A 20,459-nucleotide genomic window follows, 5' to 3' on the forward strand; every position below is an offset into this window, starting at 1 on the left:
CATGTGACCAGAGTGGCCCATCAGTGAGTCAGACAAACAAGGATTCTAACGAGCCTCCATTGTTAGGAGAGTGAGAACAATTTGCAAGCAATCCAGCTTACATCACATCTCAGCTTTAAAAGCCCAACTCCACGCTCTCTATTTCTGAATTGAGAAAGCTCCTCGGATGAGAAGCGAAACGTCTTCAGCTACAGAATAGAAGTCCAGTTGTTTTTGTTTTTTAACTTTTTTTGAATCTTATGACCATGTTCCCCAAGACATTACAGGTTGGACTCTTTCAGGGCTGTTTCTTGTCTCTGATCTGGTTTGTGGTGTTCATTGTCAAGATCTCAAGGTGCAGTCATGTAAATGATGGTGTCTGGTTTGGGAATCTCAAGGTCTCGTCTCGGCCTTTTGCAGATGATATTGTTCTGTTGGCGTCTTTGAGCCATGAGCTTCAGCTTGCACTTGGGGAGGTTCATAGCAGAGAGTGAATCGGCTGGGATGAGAGTAAGCTCCTTTAAGCCGAAGGCCATGTTTCTCAACTAGAAGAAGGTGGAATGCTCCCTCAAGGTCAGTGATGAGCCTCTGCCTCAAGTGGAGGAGTTCTAGTACCTTGAAATCTTGTTCACAAATGATGGTGGGATGAACAGGGAAATGGATTGACCGTCTTTGGCATTATCTGCAATAAGGAGTGAGTTTCTTCTGTCTGTAATAGTATAGAAAAAAGTTATTTTGAAATGCAAAGCTTTTGCTTTACTGGTCTGTTTACATTCCAACCCTCACCTATGGTCATGAAGTATGGATTACAATCAAAAGAACGTGATTCTGAAGCAGCTAAAATGAGCTTACGTCATAGGGTGGCTTGGCTTAGCCTTAGAAATAGGCTGTATATTTCACTTACTAACATGCTGACTTTTGTAGGTTGTTGCAAATGTTTGTTCCTAAACAGTGTAACCTTAAAATGAGGAGGGTGTTAGACAAGTCATGACGGACTGTTGTAAAATGTCCAACCAATGAGGTCTTTTTTTAAGGAACATAAAAGTTTTTGGGATTTCTCCTATTGGCTCCTGTACACAACTGAATGAGCAACAAGTCTGGTAACATAAGAAAGACACCCTGTTTCTTTGTTTTAAGGCATTTGAACAATTAACAGTTTAGTGGAAACCTGTAATTTAGTGAAACCGGTCATTGGCCTATTCCTAGTCACAGTCATTGAATATTTGAAGAAAGATCTAATAATTACCAACAAATTCAAAGTGTTTTTTTGCAAAACGAAATGACCATCCTTATCCAGTACTAGATGAGATGGTCTCAAATATAACATAAGTAAAATCTTTTAGGTAACTGGTTTTGCATTGGTGTTGTTCAATTACAAAATTATGGAAATTAGTTATTTCAAACATTCTTTCACAGCAGCTTTTTCATTTTAACTTTATTATTTTCCCTTTTCCTTGTTTTTGTCTGTCATTCCTCAGGTCGAAACAGATTGAATCTGCCTGTTTCAGTGGCACAGCAGCCTTTATGGAAGTACGAATCCAGTCTGTTGTAGTGGAGTTCATCCTGAATCACGTTGATGTGCTCTTCAGTACAAAGCTCAGCTCGCTTATTAGAGAGGGCACAGGTAAACACGGACACCCAACTGTTGCAGGTTCACTGGTAACTAAATCTAAACTCTGTCCTTAATGTTCTTCCACCCACATTACCAGGTCACAACTCTTTGTCTCGGCCAAAATCCCTCCTGGTTTCATCGCCTTCTACCAAACTTCTGAGCCTGGAGGAAGCCCAGGCCAGGACCCAGGCTCAGATCAATTCTCCTGTGACTGAAGACAGCAAATACATCGAGGTGGGCGAAGGGCCGGCTGCCCTTCAGGGGAAGTTTCACACAGTCATTGAGTTTCCCACTGAGAGGTTTGTTCCATCCTCTTCTTGTTCTATCAGTCTCCATAATGTACTATGAATGAATGCTTTATTTCAAACTGCAAATAAAACAACAAAAACAAACAATGAAAAAGAGAAGAACATAAAACAAACAAAAATAAATTGACAATCAAAAACCAAATGTACTGATTAGCAAAGTTTAAGACAAATAATGGCCTTTTTTCATGGGTTTGACTCGGCCCTACTTGACTGTTGGGTGGTCCACCCACTTCCAGCACACTTCTTAGGACCTACTCAGCTGAGGTTCTGAAGGCTCCGTCATTCTCCGTAAGAAGTCGGTTTGCAGTCACATGGTTGAGACATTCATTTTTGCACACACCTTTGATAGTCCATGAGACACTCAGCTCAGAGCTTCTGTGAAGCTCCTCCCTTCTCATACAGGCTTTCCACCGGCTTCTCAACTCTCCTGTCCTTGGACAGATTTTTGCTTCCCTTACCACGACCAAACATTTTTATTAAACAGACTGAGACAGTACACACCTTTTGGCATTTGAAAATTTTGTGATGAACAATAATGAGCAAATGAAGGGGTTGTGTCCCTATGCTGCCCAGCCGAGGTGTATTTCCTCGGCCATCACAGTCCCGAAGAGCCGCCTGGGACTCTGCAGGGTCTTCTGCATGCACAATAACTGTGATATCTTTTTCCACAGGTTCTTCATCAACTGACTATGTTCGTAGGTTTCTAAGTTTTGCTGGAACAGTTGTAAAGATGGCTGTATTTTCTAAGAGCCTCGGCCAGCTGCTTCTCAGCAGAGCAGTAGAAGCAAAATGACTTCATTAAAGCTCACTGGCTTTTCTGCATAAACACACCCACAACAACTTCTGACCAATCACACAGTACTTGGTGCAAACCCCTGTGAGAAACAGTCCGGCCAAGCCCATCCATCCATCTTCTTCCGCTTATCCGGAGTCGGGTCGCAGGAGTAGCAGCCTAAGCAGGGCCTTGTGTCGCAAAGGACTGGACGAAGCTGCTACAAGGACAAAATTAATCAATATTTATCATGCAACCATGTGACTGAGAGCCAATTTATTGACTTTTCATGGAGTATGACAACAGCTTAAGCAAGCCAAGTTGAACTTTACGTATTCACCCCTTGGATGTTTTACCCTTTTATTGCTGTTATAAATCAGTCACAATTAAAATAACTTGGCTTTTTTGACAAACAAAATTTCAGGAATAACCCTCTTCAGTGACAACTAAAATCAAATTTATGCAAAGTAATGCCAATTCAATAAAAATACGCAAGCTATAATAGGTGACTCCATAAATATTCACTATTAAAGTGACTGTCCTAATTCAACTCAGAGAAATTAATATTGAAACGTACAAGTCAGGAGATGGATACAAAAAGATTTTCAAGTTCCTAAACAACAGGAGTTCTGTTAGATCCATCATCAAGAAATGGAAGGAATGTGGTACATGTGTAAATCTACCAAGTTAGTCCCTCCAGGATTTCACGGGCATTTTTTGTGATTGTTGCGGGTTAAAATGCCTGATTTCGTGGGGCATTTTCCTAAAAGTTGCGATTTTTTTTTTTTTACTAAAATCAATAAAAAACCATAACTTTTAATATATAAACCAAAAATACTTACTAGTTTTGTAAGATAATTACCAACAAACATTGACATTCTCCAAAGGTGCTTATGTAGCACTTCTAATGTAGCTACAGTAACTAACTACTCTAAGACCAGTACTAGGTTCGGCTATGGGAGCAGATAATAGTTGCAATTATAATAATGACCACAGACCAGTGAATAACTTTGAACTGCCGGCTTATTAATAAAAACATTTACATACAGTTACACACACGACACAATTTCAACAAGAAAATAGAACAATTCCTTTACATTAGAAATTGTAAACCCCTTTTTTTTTAATATTTGACCTGACGTAGGTCCTGAAGGAAAAATGTGTCTCGACCTAGGTTATTGTTCCATTTTAAGTTGCTGTTTATCTGTTTAGAGTACAGTTCTATATTGTATTCTATTTGAGTTAACTCTGTATCATTTCAAAAGTTAAATTCTTTAAGTCTCACTTTGAAACAATTCTTTTCAAGTTTAACTTCACAGAAAGGTTCATAACTCAACAACACTGTAACAGCATTGAATAGAGGAAAAAAAAAACAATAAAAGGTAAGAACAGAAAATGATTCAGCAAAAGACTGAATATCCCTTAAATCAAATTGAATGTCCGTATCCCTTTTTGAGAATCCAGAAAGATTAGTGTTGTGTCTCTTGAGTCCACTGCTATTTTAGCAGCAAAATCAGGTGAATCATACCATTTCTGAGGAACAAAACATCCAGCAGAGGTGTGTAGCTCCTACTGATTCAAGGTTCAAGGCTCTCGGGTTGGTGGCTCGCCATCTCAGTTCTCGTTCCCGACATTCAGCTCGAGTTTTCCCGGTCCAACTTTAAAGGCCTGTTTTCATGACCAATAAAAGGTTTGTTCAGCTAATTTGGTAATAATTAAAAAATACACTCGCCAAAATGGCGGCTGAACATCTTAGTAAAAAAAACCATACTTCACCTGACATTCATTCTCACCATTTCTTTAACATAAAACAACATACATATGCTACATAGCTTTCCATTTTAACAAAAGAAACCACATCATAAATAAAATTACTCACAGAAAGTAAAATATAAATATATTTTTCTCACCAAGTCCAGTTCGAAAATATATAATCTCCTGAAGGCAAGGACAGGTCGAAATTCTGACAAAACGCTCCTTTAAAAGACAGAATTATCTTTAGATAACATTTATAGACTCTTTACTTTTTAGTTTCTCTTATATATTTTTTCTTACACCGCCAATTTTCTCCTGCTTCTCTGCTTTCCTCCATCAGCCTCGCGCTTTTTTCTAACCAGGAAGAGGAAGCACCCGGTTGGCTAGAACCAGTCACATGGGTCACGATGCAACGTGACCCTTCAAAATAAGAGTCTTCACTTAAAATATACAAATTTTAAACACTGACAACATAGGACTCGATTTGTTAAAGCTATTTAACACAAATGAAACAATATAAACATAAAATATAGCTTTCTGACACTTCTTTTCACAGTCTTCTTTTTTATTTATTTTTTAGCTTCTAAACTGACATTCATGAGCATTTCTGGATTGTCCCTCGTCTGCAGCTCTCCTCACATGTTTTGCAGACACAAAGTGTTTGTCGATGGATGACTTGCGTTTATGTTCGATGATTACACTGCAGGACGTGCAAAACAGCTTCCCCCAGCCGTTCTCTGCTGGCCCCTTCTCTCACGCTCGCTGGTTCACTTAGAGACAGCTGGCCGACATTAACGTTCCTGTTTCGGGTCAGCTGTGAGCTAGACACAGCTAACTCCGCGGAGCGCGAATATCCAACATCCAACTTAAAACTAACTTCACTGCGGTGTTTTGCTGAAATCTTTGTGGGCAAATGTGAAGCATTAGCGCACATTTTGGCTTCAGTCGCTGCTCCTGCACGCTCCCGGCATTCTGATGTTAACAGGATGTGACGTCACATGTCTTCTTCGTGAGTTATTTGGGTTTATTTTGTGTTCCACGCTACACAAACCCACAAAGAAGAGACTAGACCACAGAAACTGTGGCAAATCACTTAAGAAACAATAACTATTGGGTTAAAGTTGCGGTGTTTTGGGCAAAGTTGCAAAAAGTTACAATTTTGCTGGGTTTGCTTGATTTTGCATTAATAGTTGTGATCACAACATCGCAAAATCCTGGCTGAGATAGGAGACACTGAGCTAAACAACTGTTGATCAGGTTCTTGGTCAGTCTGAGCTTTATGGGAGAGGGATAAGCAGAAAACTACTGTTGAAGAAAACTCAACAAAGGCTTGTGGAAGACTTCATGTTCAATTTCTTCTCGCTGTTTATTCAGTTGAAGGCTTGTAAAGATAGAGGGTGATAAAATAAGTGCCACAAAAAATAGAGAAATCCCAAAAGACAAACTGTTGCTGTCTGTAAAAGAACAATTGTTGTATGCACAGTAGCACAATACATGCACAGTTCTGGAAATAAGAAACAGGTGCCAACCCAATTCCCTTTGGAAGTAAATAAACAAACAATCCCCCAAATTCAGAACAAAACACCCCACACAGACACACCCTCCAAGCAAAACCGTGCTGCCTCTCCCCACACGAAACCACAAAAACAAATCATGTCACTGCCCATAGTTTGATTATACTACAATACAACCTGAGGGAATAAATAAAACTGAAACAAATCATTTTTGAACAAAAGATAAAATAATATATAAAGTAGAAAAGGTTTGATTATGCTACATTCATCAATCAGCAACGTCCTTTAAACTAAAAAGAAATGAGTAAAAATAAAAAAGAAAAATGATTCCACATCTCTTTGATGTGGGATCAAACAACAAACTGATTTATTACCAAGGGAAGACTGATTATGATGTACAACAACTTTGCATCCAGTTGTTAAAAATAAATTAACCACAAAGAGGATTGCTAAGCAGAGTTTATTTGTCATTTTTTGAAAATGATGGGGACTCAAGCTCTGAAGTCTGATTACAGCCCTGGCAGACGGGTTTTTATCAAGACATGGCTCTGAGGACATGTAGGTTTTGATAACTCCTTAAACTCAGAGTCGTGGCAGCTTGCAAGCGATGCACAGACTTTAAGTGTTAATTCAAATACATTCTAATCACTTTGCCTTCAGCAAAACACATATTGTCTTATGTGCACTCCGTAGTAGCTCCCACATCTTAAAATTATTCCCATTTCCTACGTTTTTAAATATAAACTTGATGTATATTGTATTTCTTTCCTGCAAAGTTAGCTTTTTTGTATTGTTGACACTTCAGTAAAGTGGATAGAAACCTTTTTGGCCTTAGATTATTTGGTGTAATAAGATTGCTTTTTTTACAAGTTTTTGTAACTTGAACAGCTGGATGATCCCAAAAGGCAGGAGAGTGAGAAGCAGCTTTAGATCAAAATTACTATAATAGTGCAAAATAACAGAACACGAGTAGCTAGACTGACTTAATATTAAACAGTAGGATGTGACAGAGAAACCAAGGACCATATATAGACTGGGTTGGGTGATTAGTGAGACCAATGAGCAAGAAAATACAAAATACTCTATATGTCATAAGGCCAAAGAACAAGAACATATTTAAAATGTAGTATCCTAAATGAAACTAGCACCAGTCAATATTTACAAAAACCTTTCCTATGTGGATGAGACAAATGTGACAGAGTGTCACTGCTATTGTTGTTGTTGCACTGAAGTACCTGTCAGAACTGACAAAACCCTCAGACTTTGTATCCCCCTGCTGGAGTCACAGTGCTCCTGCAGCAGCATGAACTTTTCACTGTCTGAGACATCCACAGATTTGAAAAACTTACTCAGTCATTATTTGTCCCCTCTTCTAAAATCTGTATTTGAAAATTTTCAGGTTAATAACACAAATTGTTATGACAATTTCTGTTGTAGGAAAAGACCTCCTAATAAATCAAAGAAGTCTCCTGTGGGTAGTTGGCGGTCATTCTTCAACCTGGGGAAATCGTCCTCCATGTCCAAGCGCAAGCTGCAGCGCAATCCCAGTGAGCCCAACGAGCTGAAGACTATGGCTCTGCCTGGTGCGTGAACAACTGCAATCCCAATTCCAAAACAGTTGGGTCGACATGTAAATTAAAAACAGAAATCTCATAAACCCATCTTTTATTTACAATAAAAGATGTTTAAACATTTATTTATTTATTAAAGATCATGTTGAATTTGATGACAGCAACACGTGTTTTCATGCTACGCCATGTTTACTGCTGGAGCCTTTTGAAAGGGAATGTTGTCCCATTCTTGTCTAATATAGGATTCTAGCTGTCCAACAGTTCTTGAACGTCTCTGCTGGATTTTTTGTTTCATGAAATGTGAAATGTTTTTTACTCTGTGAGAGGTCTGGACTACAATGAAGCCATGCTGTTATAATGGATCCAGTAGGTCGTTCAGCATTGTCTTACTGAAATATTCAAGGCCTTACTTGAAAAAAATGTCATCTGGTTTGGAGCATATGTTATTTTATTCACACACACACACACACATATATATATATATATATATATATATATATATATATATATATATATATATATATATATAAGCCAACAGATTGTGTCAACTCTTCACTTTGATTCAATCTCCCACCATGAGCAATCACACTGGAGACAGTGGGAAGGAATGACTTCCTCCAGCAGAACCAGGCTTACTATGAGCAGCCATCTACTACTTCAGTTTGAGAGAGGAAAGAGAGACAGACACTTTGCCGCAGTCTATTTTAACTGAGCTTTGGCCCAGAGAAGACATCATCTCGTTTATGTTCATATATAGCTTCTTCTTTGAATGATAGAGCTTTAACCAGCATTTGTAGATGGTGAACTGTGTTTACAGACAGTGATCTGTGGAAGTGTTCCTGAGTCCATGCAGTGATCTTCTGAACAGAATCAGACCTGGTTTTAATGCAGCGCTGCATGAAGGCCCGAAGATCATGGACATCCAATATTAACTTTGTGCCATGTCTCCAGATTTTTTAAATATTATAATAATATGAGTCTCCTGCTAAGAGATCTTATTCTGAAATTCTTTCACTATTTTTAAATGTAGTTTTTGTAGACTGGTGAATGTCTGCCCGTCTTTACTCTCTAAAATACTCCTTTTATACCCAGTCCTTAACCAAAATGCTGTTTCTCAACACCACTTACTTTTACAGCATTTTGTTACCTTTGTCTCATCTGTTTTAAGATGTGTTGCTGCCATAAAATTCAAAATTATCTTATTTTTTTCTTAAAAATTGTACAATTTCTTTGTTTAAACATTTGAGATTACTATATTCCCCTGTGAGTAAAATATGGGTTTATGAAATTTGCGCATCATTGCATTTATTTTTATGTACATTTTACACAATGTCCCTACTTTTTTGAAATTGGTGATGTAAAAACAATATAATAAAATAATAAATAAAAAAATAAATACACCTTTAAAGAATTGAGAGTAAAATGATCCATCCTGGGCTGGTTTGTGTTGTGTTTCAGGAGGTCGAGGAGACACAGTGACAATAAGGTCAGCAAAAAGTGAAGAATCACTGAGTTCTCTACATAATGTTGAAGGTAATTGTTAAGTTCTTTTTGACTCCTTATAAGTTTGATAAGTCTGTTAATCCTATTTTCAGTCATTGTCTGATTTTATTGAGGAGGTATTGTTTCTTAAAAGCTTCTTCTTCTCCAGGGGAGTCGAAGGTGTTCCGTCCTCAGCGGCCGCGCTCTAGCAGCGATGCCCTGTCAGCATCCTTCAACGGCGAGCTGCTGGCTAGCCAGCAGCAGCAGCACTGCAACTCCTACGATAACCTGGATGCCACCGAGGAGAGCGACGGAGATGATGGGCCCATCTGTGTGCCTGCTCTCATTTCTCCTCCCCGCTCAGCAGGTGAAGATGTGGACTTCAGTCCACCAGACACCGGCATGGCCTCATTGGACTTTGACCCTATGTCGTTCCAGTGCAGTGTGCCCGACACCTCCTATGCCTTCCCTTTAGAAGAACCAGCAGCTGGGACTGAGGGCTCCACGTTAAAAAGGAGCCCTGCCAGCATCTGTGCCAAGTCCAGCAGCTCTGACCTCATCTCTGGTAGTTTGTTGTCCACAGACTGCAGCAGCAGGAAAATCACCACTTCTTACTATTACACTGAAAAACCCATGCAGGCTGTATCACCTATTAAATGTGGGAAGACCACCAGTTTGACCCATTTTGCCGCTTTAGAGCTTTTCTCCTCGGAGATGCCTGACAAGAATCCAGCTGGACAGTCTGTCTGCCCGCAGCCATCATCTCCTCCTGTCATTCTCCAGAGCTCGCCTTCCCTAATAGGCAGCGTGCTGCTGAGGCCAGCTGAGCCGTCTCTGAGTGAAGCTTTTCAGGTGGAGCTGCACTCCAAACTGGCAGCTTTTGACACTTTGGTGTGTAAAGACCTGAGTACTGAGGACAGAGTACAGCAGGATGCGTCTTCCAGCAGCCATGACCATCAAGGTAGGAGCAAAACACTCACTTCTGTAGTAGGGCTGGGGGATGTGCCCAAAAATGAATATCACAATACTTTGGAGCTTTATTATCATGTACAAATACTGTGTACCTCACCATTTTAAAATCCTTCTTTAATCATTGTATTAATGTTTAATTCAACACCATTATCTGATGCAGTTGTGTACTGTGACTCACTGACTTTGACCCTTAGACACTGAGATAAAAACAACAAACTTTACAGCTGTCTTCTTTCATAACACTTTTAATCAGTCCAGCTCCAGAACAAAAATTAAGATGCTGTCTAAGAGCAGAACAGAGAGCAGTCACCACATTACACTCAGGTACGATATGCTGACAGTGGACCAGAGTGAAAAATACATCCCATCCAAATCAAACACAGAATCTGTTCTCATATACACACACAATCAGAACCATGTTAAAGGACCAGATTCAGAACAGCAACCAGTGTCACTTAGATCATTTAATGATTATTACCTTATGTTTTCTGTAGTGTTGGTTGGTTGGTTTGTCCATCTGTCTGTATGTCAGGTTACTTAAAAAATAATGATTTTAAACAGGAACTAAACAGATTTTGACGAAATTTTCAGTAAATGTTGGGGTTGTCATAAAACACAAGTGATTCGATTTTGATGGTGATCTGGATCACGATCTGGATCCTACTATTAATATTGATGGAGTTTTGGTGGAGGTTTGCACCCTGAGTGCCTCTAGTTGGTTAAATAAATACATCGAATTGTGATCAGGAGTTTCATAAAATGATCAAAGTTCAAGTATAATAAATACTGTTCCTTTTGTTCAATAAATTATTTCCAACAGACAATTTATCAGCTACATGTTAGCATCATAGCTAACTATTTGCACGAGCCTCTAAACCTCTGTGCCACACATACAGCTGCTTGAGTTTTCTCAGAGATGGTTGTGTTTATCAGTTTCTGACATCATCAGGCAAAATGGTAGCTTTCAGAAAGTTCAGAGTCATTTTGATGGCAAGCGGACTTCTTTAAACTTCCTAATCAGGAAAACTAAGAGCTTGTTGAATTCCCTTCATGTGGAAAAAAAACAAGCTAATCTCAATAATTAAGCTGTGTTTGTTCAAAGTTTCCATGAAAGATGAAATAAAACGTTCAGTGATGTTTTTCTTCTGCTGCTAACAGCTCATGGGCTATTTTTATGCACTGGAGAACGGTCTAGATGAGTGGGGTGGAAGGTTTACATTTCAAATGTGCTCAATATATTGCCCAGACTTATGTAGGTTTTGGCAAGTTTCTATTTTTTAGCTAAACTCAGTGAATGTGGGTTGGTTTTTAACACTTATCTGAACAAGCATGCTCAGCTGTGTCTTAAAGCACCTGCCTCCCTGCTGTCACCTTCTTGTTCATTCACGACACATTCCTTTTGTTTTTGTGTTTCTGATAGGAGTCAGAACTCCAGACTCTTCAAAGAACCTCACCACATGTTCCCTCAGCTCCACAGCTCCTTCTTCGGCCCTTCCTCCCCCTCCACCTCCTAAAAACGCTGCCTGCATGTTGACCCTGGCCCTCACTGAGTCAGCCCAGCAGGTCTCCATTCAGCCTCAGACCCCCACCCTTGAGTCTCCTCTGCAGCTGCAGGAGACCTGGAACTTTCCAGACAAGGCCCTAAAGTTCCAGACTGCACCTGAGGAGGGAGCAGCAATGAGAAGTTCCCCACCCCCAAACAGCACTTCCACTTCTGTTATCACAACCTCGTTCTGTCTGACCCCATCCAGTCCCACAGTTAAACTACAGCCAGCAGCAGTAACCAGCCCAGTTACCAAACCATCACACAGCTCCCCTGCAACTCCATCTGGAACTCACCCAGACACTGACTTCACCCCACCAAACACTCCATCGTACAAGTATGTCCGACTTCCCGGCTCAATCAGCCCAACTTCTCCGAACAGGACCAGTCCAGAGAGGCAGCAGCCAGTGTCAGCAGAGACCCCAGTTCTTAGCAGCTCATCCAGTGCCGCTCCAGTCCCCACTCCCAGTAACATGGTACCGCAAACTCTTCCTGAGGTAAATATTGTCACTTTCACATTAGATTTTGGCCCTTGATGTAACATGGAAAAATACTAGGGTTGTAACAGTATTCCTAAGTCATAAGTTCAGCATGTTCCTCACAGTTCAATACTTACTTTGGTATGAGAGACAGGATTTGGTCTTTTTACCTTAGTGTGAGGGTCACAATTAAATACAATAACAAATGTTTTTTTTAACAGACAAAACCTTGAATAAATACAAAAATGGCCTGGACGAAAGGACAATTTCAAGCATTGCTTATATGCTAAAACTGCTTGGCATACAGGCACCTTTTGTCTCTCTTTGTTTCCATAATCCATGATCAGTTCTGTGACTGCAGAGCTTTCCACTCAGCTGATTTGAATCAGAAAGTACATCTTTAAGGTTCTGCATGTTTTTCTGAACCATCCATTCAAGTGTTGTTTATTTTGAGAGTTTAAATAGTATTTTCCTATGATCCTTTACGGCTGGGTCTGTTAACAAAATACAGTTAAATAAAACATGCACCTGCTTATAGATGAGAGTCATGATCACCTGAGGTTGAGGTTTCCAAGAGTTTAATTAGAGTTTGTCCAGTGGTTCATGAAATATATTGCTAGCAGATGCATGGACACACACACAATACAAAAAAAAACATTATTGCTCACCTTCAGTAAAAATCTACCAAACATTTATAGAAATCTTTTATATTTAAAAGTTCAAAATGGGCCAAAAATGAACTGAGAAATCAGAAACTTTAAGTCTGGAATTCTTTAAGTAGGAACCCTACAGACAACTGAGACTCAAACTGAATAAAAGTACTTACAAATACCAACTACCAATAATACGAGTACTAATAAATGCCATTACATTTCTTGCAATAAGTAGAACCTCTGATTAGAGATTTAGTATGTTCCAACATGTGTTGAAAATTTGTATTTTGAACATATTTTTTCCATTACAAATATGGGAAATTGAAATAATACACTTTTTAGCCCCAAAGAAAAATGTCACTTAAACAGTCATCACCACAGTCATTTGTGTGGAATTTGCATGTTTCCCTATGCACTTCTGGATTTTCTCTGTGTATTCCAGTTTCCTCCTATAGACCAAAAGCTTGCATGTGTGTGAGTGAGTGAGCGAGTGAGTGAGTGAGTGAGTGAGTGAGTGAGTAAGTAAAGCTTTATGGTGTCACCAACTGGTAAGGAGTGGGGACCAGGACAGCCAATTAAAATAAATAAATAAATAAAAAAAACTACCTCCACACAGCTGACATTGCTCCTCCTCTACTTCCTCATTGCTCAGCTGAGAGATGAACATCACTCTACCTTAAAATAATATTAGTACTGTAGTATCAGAATACTTTCATGAGTACAAGTACACACACACAGTTTCAGACAGATACCTGATTCTGGTATTAATATCAACACATCCATAGTCTGTGTTGTTGAAGAAATCAATTTCCAGGCACTGTTAGATGAAATCACTCAAACAGGTTTATTAATGTATGGTGCACGACATACAGAGAGCCTTAAAGACAATCAACAATTAACATCAGAGTTCCAGCTCCAAACAGGAAGCTCCGAATCAAAGCTCTACCTCCAGAGTCGTCACAGGAGCTTATATCTAAGATATTAGAATGTTGGTAGGTGAGGAGGAGACAGGAACCAAGGTCAGTCTGGTTTCAGTGAAGAGTAACAGGGTCATTGGTGAAAACCTCATAGGCTGAGGAATTCAGACAGAACATAGTCATGTCTTGAAATCCATGCATAACATAGTCATGTCTTGGAATTTAGACATTACATAGTCAGGTGTTATCCTATAAAAACCTTCCCACCTGTATGTAGCTTAGGTGTGCTTCAGACTGGAAAACCCCTCATGCCACTGCAACAGTTAACTTTTTCTTTTTGTGTGTGTGTAATTTTTTCTCAGATCAAAGCTGAAGAGACTGCACCACTCCTAGTTTCTCTAAAACCATCAGAGCACCTACCCTCAACAGCTCCAAAACCTCAGAAGCAGGTGGTTTCACCTCCCCAACTTCAAACACAAACTCTGCAACAGAACCAAGCTCAGATCCAACCTTGTCTTCCAGCGCAGCTTCCCACACAGACCCAGACTCAACCTCATCATTCCAAGGCCAGTGCAAGAGTAGCACCCACATCTGCTGAACCTGCTGAGAAACCTTGGGAGGCCATAAAGCCAGTGCAGCCCTGTACAGAGGCTGTAAAACACCATGTACCCTGTGGACCCACCCCCCCAGCTCCTCCTACTCGCACCATGGAGAGCAAGTTGGCCACAGCTGCTCTTAGTCAAAGTGAAGCTTCTTATCACATCCTCGATGAAGGCTCTCAGGCCAGCCACCAGGAGGAGGTTCTGCCCCATCATTCTCTGTCTCCTCGTAAATCTTCTACGCACCAGCCAGCCCACCCGTACCATGTTAAAGGAGAACCGGTCCTCCTTGAACCTCCGGGAGCAGCATACTACCACCAGAGGCCTGTTCATCTGGCCCCACAGTCAGTTCCTCACCATTACCGAGCAGACTACATGTCCAAGTCTGAGTCTCAGATACCTTACAGTGCCCCAGTAGAACACAGATACAGCACTTTGGGGCCCAGGTCCTACCACCACTCTATGAAGGTCAGAGGAAACCCACGGAGTGTGTATGTATCACCAGGGCCAGGTCACCAGGGTTACAGCCATGACAGAATCCACGGCTACCCCACTATCCGCAGGGTGCACTCACTTCATGTCCCTTCCAATATTCGCTCAGTGCCGATCCAGAGGACTGAGGTTCCCCCAGAGGAAGACCTGTTCTTCTACTATCGGCCTGGGTATCAATGCAAATCCTACCAGCAGCTCCCCCATCAGTCCTCCCAGGCTGACTACCACGTCACCCAGCTGCAGCCTTACTTTGAGAATGGACGGGTCCACTATCGCTACAGTCCATACTCTGGTTCAGGTCCTTTAGAGTCACCTTACTATGACATAGACCCCTATGGCACTATCCGAGTTCGGCATTTTCACTCTTATGCTAGCCGAGATGCTGGAGCTGTTTCTGGGCGACCAGCAGGGAAGGCCACTGGATACCACTACCTTGCTGGCCATGTTCTTCCCCTTGGAAAGGAGCACAGCTTTGTCAGCAGGGACATGCCTCCAGGTCACAGGGTCAAGGAAGCTGCTGCTTACTCCCATTGGGATCCAGAGGAGGTAGAGAGGCTTCACATGCACTCCATCCGCAGGGAGAGCAGGGCCAGGCTGAAGATAAGAGGCCCTGTCCTCTCACAGTATGACAATGTGGGTCTCTTCACACTAGCAGATGTCTCTGGGTATGAAACCTTGCATCTGCGAAGTAAATCTGACCCAGGTAAAGCAGTGCTGGTAGCAGCTGAGAGCAAAGATGGCCGCTACCTCCCAAGACACATGGTGTCGGATCCTGATGTCTTCATCTATATGGAGACTGAGAAACACGGCAGCGGAGCGGGTGACAAGTCTGATGCTCCTTCCAAGCAAAGTTCAAAGAAATGTCCCTCATCCCACTCCCTCCCTGCCTCTCTGAGCCACGGTGTGTCCCATCAGCAGGAGGCCAGCCGACATGATGCCAAGACTGGAGAGGTCAGCAAGTTCAAACCCTGGCAGGAGTGTCCAGGCAAGAAGAACTTCCAACCACGTTACGAATGCCCTGACTCTGAGCATCCCCAGATTAAAGTCAAAGCCAGTGCTCACCACAGTACAGACGACCAGCCCCCCCAGGAACAAGCCCACAGCTTCCGAGAGGAGCAGCACTACAGTCAGAGCAAACCGGACCTGGACAGAGACTACGTCTACAAGAAACACAGCTCTAAATCTGTGCAGTCCCACTACGACAACTTGGATGATTACCACCCAGTACCTCAGCCTCAGGCCTCATTTCAAAAACACGGAGGCTCCAAGTCACACCCAACCCGAGGTTTCTCAGTGAACCACAGCAACCGAGCCTACTCCACAGCTCTGGGCCAGGGAGCCTTCATCCAGACTGACGTAGGCCTTCAGAGACAGGCAGAGACAGAGATCCGTACAGAATGAAGGGAGAGGGGAAATGGTATCTGGTGGAGCAGCCTCTGCAGGACAGTGGACTGTTCTAATATTTTTTTTCTCTGTATTTTTAATGAATTGTAAAGAATATTGTGAGGCTTTTTACAGAGTCCTGAATGTACCTGCGAATAATGTCCATGAAGTCGTTACTGTGATTGATTGCGACGGTAACCAATCATAAATCTATATAATAGGGTGTAAGGTACTTTCAGTAGAAACCCCCCGAAATGTAAATGACACATATAGATATACATATACACATATACATATACAGATACATATACAGATATACACACATATGTGTGTGTGTGTATATGTGTATGCACACAGATAGTTATTAGTAAAGGGGGGTTTTAGTTGTTTTTGTTTATTTTTTTAGGTGTGGTGCTGGCCTAGCCATGAGCATTAACTGAAACTAAGGTTTGCATTTTAGAAATGCATGCACCCTATCCTCCTACAGAGTGGTTCTGTGTGTTCTGTCTGGATGTTTCAGCACAAAGTTCATGAAGAAGGGTATGTTTAGGTTATTAGCTGCAGTCAGGTCATTGAGGTTGTTAAAGTGCCATTTTTAGGGAACGCTAAACATAATTCAGTCACTTTTGATGGAATATGTTTTGTTTGATGGGGGACCAAAGACTTAACACAGTTCTTGCACATCTGAGATAAATGTGGAACAGTGAATGAATGTTGTAGCTTCTGATGTGTTATATACGTGGTACCTTCAGAAACTGGACTAATTGAATAAAATTAAAATGTCTTCTCAAACAACATGCTGAAGAACATGTTGCAGCTGCTTTGTGGGGATGGGCGGGACTTGATCTGACGAGCCTTAAAGACTATTTTGTTTACTGTCATCGTCAAGTTTATTCTCATGATGCACAAACTCTTCAAATATTTCTCATTTAGTAATTTCCGTTTTCTTCCATGTTGATTTTGAATTTTGAAGATGGACGTTATTTTTCTCTTTATTTTAATGAAGTGTCAGGCCACTTTTTCTGGCTACAAATAAATGTACATTTATCCACGACTCCAATACGAGCTGATGTGTTGAGTGTAAAGGATGGATTACAATATATTTCATATATAATTACATCCAGATGTATAACTTGTATATTGCTTGCAGGTTTTGGCCCTCTTGCCTTATCTAAAGTCTCTACCTTCTCAGTTGGGGGTGCTAAATTAAGGCCCTGTGTACTTGAATGTGAAAACTCATCTGAAACTGGAGGAGTCTAAAGTCAGATAATAAATAAAAGTCTTTAGGAAGATATCTCATTCTGGTTTGCATGATGTTTTAAACACACTTCTGGTCACTTCAGTGGGATACTTCACTGTAAAAGGATGAAGCTAAAAACCTACAGCAGAAAACAAACAGGTTGCAGTGTAAGTCAGTTCAGTTTATTTATTTACTGCCAATTCACAACACAAATCAACTCGGGGCACTGTACAAAAACACTCACATACATTTTAAATGTCAATTCGTAAAGGTTATTTATCTAATGAAGACAGCAGATTGTGTCAGATCTTCACTTTGTCACAGTGGCTCATCCTGAACAGCATAATGGCGGCAGTAGAAAGAAACAACTCCCTTTTAACAGAAAGAAACCTCCAGCAGAACCAGAACCAGGCTCAGGCTGGTCTGCCATTTGTTTCGACCAGCTGAGGTTTGAGGGCAGGAAAGAGACACAGACAAATACAGAATGTGTAGTTTCTAAAGCAGCATAACTAAGGGATAGCTCAGGAAACCCAAACCAAACCTAACTATATGATTGATCAAAAAGGAAAGTCTTAAGCCTAGTCTTGAAGGTAGACAGGCTGTCAGCCCCACAAACAGAAACTGGAAGTTGGTTCCAATATCATGCTCAATCCCCTGTAATAGAATATTGTGATCAGCTGTATCAAATGCAGCTCTGAGATCTAAAAGAACAGGTCTGGACACAAGTCCACTGTCTGAGGCCATGATAATATCATTAGTAACTTTCAACTTTTGTGAAGGAGTCCCCAGAATGTCTCAAAACATTTGCAGGGATTCTTAGTTTTATATTTTGTTTTCCAGGTCACAGCCGTGCACAGCCCTGTTATTTGAGGGTTGTTTTTTTTAATTGTGACATGTTTTCTCTCAAAATAGTCACAAAATTGTGGCATCTTGAATCTCTCTCAAGAGTGATGGAGCTCTCCTCTGACAGAAAACTTGTCCAGGTCTAAAACCATACTGATTACAAATGTTTTATTAAAAACTGATCCTAAGCTGCATATCTTCATTTCTAAATTTTCCTCTAGTAGATCAGGTTATAAATGTGGGGCTAAATGCCAAGATTGGTACAAAGTGGGCCAAATGATGTGGACAGAGGTGGGCAACAATTAACATGCATGGCCTAAAATACAGTTTTACATGGCACACAAACAAAATGAGGCAGTGGCTGCTCAGGACACAACTGCATAACTTACTGGTGACTTGGCTGCAAACACTCTGTTCAGACTGCAACATGTTACAGAGAGAAAAAATACCAGAAGCCACCTGCTGCTTCACACAGGTGGTTTTCTTGTTGATATACCTCAAACATTGAAAAAAAACACTAACATTAGCAGAGATCTGGGTTCAGAAGGCTTTTGTTTCAGACGAAATGAGCACTGTTGTGTACACCAACGTTTGAACCACAGCAGCAAATCTTCTAATTCACTCAAAAACAGCATTGTGTAAACAGCCCCTTAGCCTTGATAACTTTAAAGTTTAGCCTTTAGGTTAAGACTTAGGCTCATGTTAATGCGAAGGCTGATATTAAACCTATATTTAATGTGTAGTTTAATCTTAACTTTATTAGTAATTAATAATTAGTAATGATAATTGAAGGTCATACAAACAGGTTGCTATGACAACAATGTGGCCGCCTATTCTAATGCTAGATTCAGATTCAGTCTTGATTCAATTAAGGTAAATCATGCAATTAGGATATCTTGAGATATCTTTATTGCAGAACAAATCTGTTCTGGCACATGTAGACATCTTCTCTATATGGTATGCCTGATATGCCATAACAGGACAAAAAAAACCTTTATTAGTAATGCTGCTTTGTTTAGGATAGGCAATTGAGGGCACAGATTGTGTTGTAAAGCACTTTGACTAGCCCGACAACCTAAAAAGGCACTATGTAAGTACAGTCCATTTACTTTCCAAACAACAAAAATAGATCTGATGGAATCTTGTTTCAGTCAGACATTTTTGTCTTATTTTATTAGTCAACATAAATGTCAACAACCTTTGTGTTCGTGTTGTAGTTTTTACTTGGTTATTATCACATTTTCAGCTGGAAAAAAGGTAAAAACTACAACAAAAATAATAAGTCAACAAAATAACACAGCTTAAAAATGTTTTAAGGTGCCGTGCCAGCTTAGACTCAGCCCCAGATGGCTCCAGTCCAATTTGTAATGTCCTGATTATGATTATATTATATTTGGATTGAGTTGACTGGTATAGGATTTTCTTTACCTGCTTTTTCCTGATGAGGCTCACTGGAAGATGGTACCTAAAGTATCTCTGGTCAGACGGCAAAAGGCTGACAGAAAAAAGTTAAGGGCCTAAAATTACTTGAAGGAAAGAATATCCCCCGCTGCCTTTCATGTCAGTTTTAACTTAAGGTCTTATGATGGGAAGTGACAGACTTGTGGACATTTTGTTCATACTTTAAAATAACGTTATTCAAAATCTCGTGCAATATGCTGAGATCTAACAAGATTTGTTAGCACTCAGAGTATGTGTTGAGGACGACTCTTAGCAACTACTACACCACATTTAGCTCAATATCTGTAAAACATTATTGCCATTGCTGTGTTGGCTAAGATTGATAAGCTGTGGTGGTGGCTATTTTTAACTGGGTTGACTACAGTTATAGATGTACAATCAATAATTACTTTATGAAAGTTTCACAAAGTTCTTTCCAGGGGTTCATGAGATATTTTGCTGACAGCCAGACAGTGTTGATTTAATGTAATTAATAACAAAGTTTTAAGCAGAGATCTTGTGCAATGTGTAGCACTTAAAGTATGTGTTGATTTGGGTTTGAGCACTCTAACCTCTGGGGGTTTTGAGAGAAAACCATCAGTCCTACAGCAGAGAGAGACACTGAGAAGAAAAAAAAATACCTGTTTTGATGGATAAACTGTAGAAGATGTAGAATGACCAAACAAAAACAAGTAAAACATCTGAAGCAAATTAAACAGAATCCATTAAACAATCAGTATAGGCTTCAACCAAGCAAAACTGTTTACAGTAATGTAGGCTTGCATCTTGATGGAAATGAGATGCAATGCTATTTTGAGGCCTCTGAAATATTGGGTTCAGCCTCTGTGCCAGTGGTCGTCAGAGTACTTAGTGCTTTAATCCCATGGAAGAGTGGTTACCACAGA

The 20,459-nt window shown here is 40.5% G+C and overlaps 1 protein-coding gene and 1 long non-coding RNA gene across 5 annotated transcripts in view; both read right to left on the reverse strand.

The window, feature by feature from the left end:
* The window catches only part of LOC108248434 (synaptotagmin-like protein 2), a 281,347-nt gene that overhangs the window by 17,409 nt on the left and 243,479 nt on the right, over positions 1-20,459 (reverse strand). The window lies entirely within an intron of this gene.
* On the reverse strand, positions 4,136-4,970 carry LOC119616841. The gene is made up of 2 exons (XR_005232897.1): positions 4,582-4,970; positions 4,136-4,339 (listed from the first exon to the last, which is right to left on the reverse strand). It is a non-coding gene; the product is annotated as an uncharacterized LOC119616841 (long non-coding RNA).

The sequence above is a fragment of the Kryptolebias marmoratus genome, linkage group LG2 (assembly GCF_001649575.2).
Source record: "Kryptolebias marmoratus isolate JLee-2015 linkage group LG2, ASM164957v2, whole genome shotgun sequence".
Lineage (NCBI taxonomy): Eukaryota > Metazoa > Chordata > Actinopteri > Cyprinodontiformes > Rivulidae > Kryptolebias > Kryptolebias marmoratus.